The following is a 6,615-nucleotide window of genomic DNA, read 5'->3' as shown; positions in this document are numbered from 1 at the left end:
GTGGTGGTGTAATGGTGTGGGGAGTTTTCTCGGTACACACTGGGCGCTTTAATACCAATCAAGGGTCATCTGAATCCCACAGCCTATATAACTACTGTTGATGACCATGTGCATCCCTTTATGACCACAATTTACCCATCTTATAATCTTATAATGGCTACATCCAGTATGATGATTCGCACATCACAAAGCGCAGGTCGTCTCAAGCTGGTTCCATGAACTTAATGAGTTCAGTGTAGTTTAATGGCCTCCCCAGTCACCAGATCTGAATTCTATAGAGCACATCTGGGATGTGGTAGTGCAGGAGATGCACAGCATGAATATCTGCAGCAATTATGTGATACAAACATGTCAATATGGACCTGAATCCCAAAGGAATGTTGAAGAACCCATGCCACAAAGAATTGAACCTTTTCTGAGGGGGGTGGGGGGTGTAATAAAAAAAAATGGCCAGTGAGTGTATATGTATTTCCTGTTTGGCTTGAATTAAAACCTGCAACACTTTCCAGATCAGATTGTAAAGTAGGGCCCAGGTCTAACCTAACAAACCCTAACTCTGCCTGTAGTTACTACAATCGGCCATTAGGGGGACAACCAACCTAATTTAAGAGCTGTTAAAAAAAATTCTTTTGTCCTGTTGCTTTTCAGTCTTCTTCCATTATCCATAATAAAATATCTAAGAGTAAAAATGTTCCTAAAGTTCGACCATGAAGCATAAAGTCTTTTCTACAAAATGATGCTCTTTTCTTTTCTGCGTTCCATTTCTGCTTGCCTTAAAATGATGCTTTTTTCTTTTCTTCTTCTTTGTTCTCTGAGATCTTTGTCTTTATTTTCAGCTGAGGAGGGTGAGGGGTCTCGTCTCTGTCTGTCTGCACACATCCACCCACAAAGAGGAGGGGGAGCAGGCTGATGGAACACTCACTTAGTATTTGTGTATATAACGCACCCAGCTTTTCACTTAGCAAAGAGTTAAAGCAATATCCCAGTCTTTTATGTTCAAGCTACGTTATAATGGAAGCTTCTGGATGCCGTCTATAAGTTTTTTAACAGACGCAACTATGTAACAGTAACGATAAAGTTCTTAGGACAAAGCGGATATGAGATGTCTTATGAAAGGTGTTTTTAATGTAGTTTTATCCATCTCGGCGTGCATTGGAGCAACAGTAATTTCCAGTTACCTCCCGTTTCCTGTAGGTTTTGTGGTATTTGTGTGCCGTCAGACCCGCACAATGACGTCACACCAATGCCAAAAATACTGTACAATTCATGAAAGAATTCTCTTACATATTTCTCATCATTTATCCGAATCACATTGACGGTTGCCTTTATAAATGACTCGTGCTGTGTGTGTCACATGCCCTAAAACAGAAAGGAGTGTTAGGATCTCTTCTTAACTCCAGACCTACCCTGCTCAGTTTCACTGTTTTTTCCCCTCCGACGAAAAACCTGATCCCACTCATTAGCTAATGATCAACCCCTTTGTGCGGTATATCAAGTGTGTTCGAGGAGGAAAAACCTGAACCTGCAGAGCATTGTGTCCCCGGTACTGGAGCTGAGAACCCTGACCTAAAGGATAAATGAGACCGTAGCGCTGGAAGATCCGAACAGTTTCACGTACGCATCATGAGCTCAAAATCCGTGCCTGCAGTGCAGTCTCAGACGTGTTTCTGTATTTGAGCTTAACTACCTACTCGTCAGATATCTGTAAAGGTGACGTTATCATCATGGCTGTGTGCAGTCTTCACGCTGGTGTTGAAAACTGTTATCAGGACAGTTATCAGTTCCCTTCTAATAGAGATCAGCTCCAGATCCTTCCAGAAGCTTCTGCTTGTCCAGAGTTGCTCAGCTTCTTACCAACGCCCGGCTCTGAGTTCATATTACACCTGTACTCCAAAATCTTGAATCCCGCCGAAAGAACAAAGTTCAAAGTTTTTCTTCTCCTTTACAGAGCCCTTAAGGGTTGTTTCACATTCCCTACCAATCTCTCTGCATTCTCCGAACTTCTCTTTGAATGTCTTGCTTGCATCTTCATCCTTCATAGCATCTGCAGCCTTTTCTTTCGCATCACCGTGACTCTGGAACCCTCTCATAGCCAGACGTCCACCGAGTCACTCCTTGTAAGATGAAATGACCTCCCGCTTACTATCCCATCCGTTCTAGTATCTACGTTCTAGTATCCCGTCCCTGTATGCGTTCTAGGCCAGGGGATGTCAAACTTTTTCTAGCCAGGGACCAATTTAACTGTAAAGTTAATTCTACCGGACCCCTCAATACAGATTCATTCAACTACGTTAAATATCAGGCTCATTATTTAAAAAGTTATTTAAGTAACATTTTGACAGTTTATTGGAGCCATGGAGCTTTTTATTCCTGAAATGTCCACTGAAAGAACACTTAAGGCCCAAGTGACATCATTTATAGGACTCCTTTGTTTTTGAGTCGTTGAGGCTTGGATTAAATCCGTTCTATTCAATTGACCAGGCTAATAATTTATAAGAACTCAGTCAATAATAAATATAACAGCTTTCATCATACTGGATTGTGACTTCCACTTCCGTAACCAAATACTCTACAGCATTTCTTTGCATGAGCCTGAAACTTTCGCACAGTACTGTAGATCCCATCTTTTTTTTCTTTTTTTTTTCATATCATTCCTTTCCTTTCTCTACTTGTTATTTAATTTAATATCCCTACAATAGATATAACAAGTCAACACACTCCTGTAAAAATGGCAGGTTGTCGTAGTAAGAGAAGTAAAAGGACGACACTGAGATGAGTCATGTCAGATCTTTTCCCAGCTTTAATGTGAACTCGCAAAGTATGCAAATAAAGTGAAAACCAGAATTTATTTATTTTTTAAGGAAGGAAAAAAAAAAACTTACGCTAACCTAGTCGCGTACGTGTACACAGCCCTAAACTAATACTGTGTTGAAGGGCCTTTTGATTTTATTACACCACTCTTATTACGTCATCATGGCACATCTTGACTTAGAAATATTTCCCCCAGAAAATCCCCAGAGGAAGAAAACACACCCATAACTACTTACACTTGTATAAAACACAGCAGGATGGGATCCTTTAATAAAAGGCACATCTCTCCTGTTTTGAAAGAACTGCGGTGTTACCTGTATCTTCCAGGACGGATTGAAAAATTCATTTACTTGTTCTTAAGCTCGAAAATGTCTAGCGCGGCGAACTGCCTTTATTGGCATTTACACAGTAGGTGTATTGGAACCGTGTAAGAATTTCAATGCAGCCGTGGTGTAAACGGCAATAAGTGCATCTTAAGATCTTGTACTTCACTAACTGTCTGTCTTTCTCTCTACACCCCAACACATCATCCGAGATCCGCTAACGTTGGCCTTGTACAAACACCCACTGTTTAAAAAAAAAAAAAAAAGCTGGAAAGACCTTTTATTATTACGCTTCTAAACCATGGAACTCAATATGCAGTCGAGCTCATAACACGGTTTAAAAAAAACTCTTTTACTTTGAAGTACAGTTAAAATACCTTTTATTGTTCATTTTCCAAATTCCTTTTTTTTTTTTTTTTTTAAGCTAACTGTGATGAATTAATACTTCAAAATTTCTTACCCTTCTATTTTCATTATCTATTTCATTTTATTATTATTTCCTGAGGCTATTGTTTTCTCTTTTTTTTTTTTTTTTTTTAAAGTTTACTATTAGTCGTCGTCTTCATCTATTTATTTATCTACTTATTTATTGTCAGTGTCATTCATGATCTGTGACTCTGAAGAGCTGAACAGTGATCCGACTGTGCTGCGGCTAAAAGAGCTAGAAGGACGAACCCACAAGAGGTGCATGAGGAGGGAGGGAGTGAGGGAGGGGAAGGGTGTGTGAGGACAGACAGCCTCTGTGCTGCTGTGGGTGGATTTTCTGGCGCTGTTCCCTGCACACACCAGCTGACTGCTCGTGCATGTAAACACCATCCACATGCTTCTTGCTTGAGCAGCCCTGCCCCCAACAACACAGCACACACACACACACACACACACACACACACACACACAAAGTAACCATCTAGCACCTCTCCTGATTACCTCCAGAGTGGGTTTAACTTCTGTGGCATGACTTTCATACACAGTGCTCCCTCTGATATGTGTCACACTGTTCTGCTTCCCTGAAATTGTGCAGGCTGGTGGTTGGCGTGGTTGGCGTGGTTGCTCCCAGACAGGCAGAGCTATTTTAGATCAGCGGCTTCGTCCTGCTGCTTTAAAGGTGGGTGGCACTGAATCAAAAATTCAGTCTTTAGAGTGCAGGGAGTGCTTCCCTCACCATGATCGCAGCACGCAGTTTAACCTTAATTGACTGGAGTCCTGTTCGTCACAGCAGGTGGTGTACACAACCGACACCCACCTATACTGTAGTCCTTAGTGTTAAATGCCTACGGTTTAGTTTCAACAGCAGTTACTACTTCATTTATCCCAATCTGCAGCCTCGATTCTGGAAAAAGTTGGAACAGTATGGAAAATGCGAATAAAACCAAAGAGGAGTCATTTAGGAATGTATTTTGACTTGTATTTCAACAAAAAAGGTGTGAAGCAGGTGAGGCAAGCGTCTAAACATTGTGTATATAAGGAGTCTCCAAAAAAAAAGGCCGAGTCCTTCAAGAGCAAGGACGGGTCGAGGCTCGCCAGCAGATGCATTAGCGAATAATCCAACAAGGCAAATCGGTAGGATTTTGGGCATTTCACCTTCTATAGTGCACAATAGAATTAAAAGATTCAAGGAATCCGGTCAAATCTCGGTGCGTAAAGGGCAAGGCCGTAAATCTCTTCTGAATGCGCGTGATCTCCGATCCCTCAGACATCACTGTCTTAAGAACCGTCATGAGTCTGTAATGGAGATCCTGACACTGGCACGGGAATACTTTGGTAAACCTTTGTCAGTCGACACCATTCGCCGCTGCATCCACAGATGCAAGTTAAGGCTTTACTATGCAAAGCAGAAGCCAAACATCAACACTGTCCAGAAGCTCCGCCCACGTCTCTGGACTCGGGCTCATCTGAGATGGACAGTAGCACAGTGGAATCGTGTTTCGTGGTCTGACAAGTCGACGTTTCAAATAGTTTTTGTACAAAACAGCCGTCGTGTTCTCCGGGCCAAAGAGGAAAAGGACCATCCAAGCTGTTATCAGCGTCAGGTCCAAACGCCAGCGTCTGTCATGGTATGTGGGCGTGTCAGTGTCCATGGCATGTGGGCGTGTCAGTGCCCATGGTATGGGGGCGTGTCAGTGCCTATGGTATGGGTAACTCGCACATCTGTGAGGGCAGCATTAATGCAGAAAGATATGTACATATTTTGGAGCAACATACGCTTCCATCCAGAGCAGGACAACGCCAAACCACATTCCGCCCCGATTACAAGCGCATGGTTGCGTAAGCAGAGAGTGCGGGTGCGAGCATGGCCTGCTGCAGTCCTGACCTGTCTCTGATTGAGAATGTGTGGCACATAATGAAGCGCAAAATAACGCAACGAAGTCCCAGTAGAGTTACACAGCTGAAGAAATGCCTAATGGATGAATGGGGGGAAATTCCGCTCGCTAAACTTAACCACCTGGTGTCTTCACTCAGCGCCCAAACGCTTAATAAGTGTTATTAAAAGAAAAGCTGATGTTACACAGCGATAAACAGTCGGCTGTCCCAACTTTTTTGGAGTGTGTTGCAGTCATCAGATTTGAAATGAGTGTATATTTTCAAAAATAACATCAATAATGTGTTTTGAATATAATACAGGGTGAATTGAATTTTCAAAGGAATTTTTTCTGCATTTTCCATACTATCCCGACTTTTTGGGAATTGGGGTTGTAGATCTGCTATACAGTATGTGTAATAAAAACGAGAAGGTATTTCATGTACCATACGATGTTCCCCTTTACATAAGTGCACCACGATTCTTTAAACTCCATGTGCATGTGTACAAACAAGTGTATATGTTTGGCTGGAGAATATATGAACGACAGTTTTGTTTGAGCAGAAACTGGGAAGCAGGTGACTGTGTAGTTTCCTAGATACTCATATTTCCTCTTGTCTCACTGATATTTTACTAGATAAGCTAGAATACCCCACCCATTTGTCGGGAGAATGCGAGATGAATTGTGATAATGCCACAGCCTTCTGTAGCCGGGACCCAAGGGAACAAAATTGGAAATGCCCTTTGTGTGGGAAAGAGGAAACACTCTCTCCCTCGCCCCTGTCAATCACAATGACACTAGCCAGTTGTGGACTTCTTTGAGCTCATGTATGTAGAAGAGGGTAGATAGCACTTTCCACTGAGTGCGTTACGCTGCCCATGATAGCAGCTATCATATGACAGTGGAGCGCTGGCTGGTGGGTGGGAATTGGCAGGTAACAAATTGGGGAGAGAATGGAGGGGGAAAAACACCCATATAGTAGTCTACTACACAGAAAAGGATGAATGATTATGATTATGACGTAAGGGTGAACAAGATGTTTCAATAAAATCAAGCCACATTCAGTTCCAGAATTATTGGCACCCCTGGTAAAGCTGGGTAAATCCATGACTTCCTTTTTCACTGGGGTATAAATATGAAGTGACACAGGGATCATGTTCCCTTAGTTATTCATAAACATG

This window comes from Ictalurus furcatus, chromosome 25, assembly GCF_023375685.1.
Source record: "Ictalurus furcatus strain D&B chromosome 25, Billie_1.0, whole genome shotgun sequence".
Classification (NCBI taxonomy): Eukaryota; Metazoa; Chordata; class Actinopteri; order Siluriformes; family Ictaluridae; genus Ictalurus; species Ictalurus furcatus.
The sequence above is the reverse complement of the archived record's forward strand: the minus strand, read 5'-3'. Positions refer to the sequence as shown.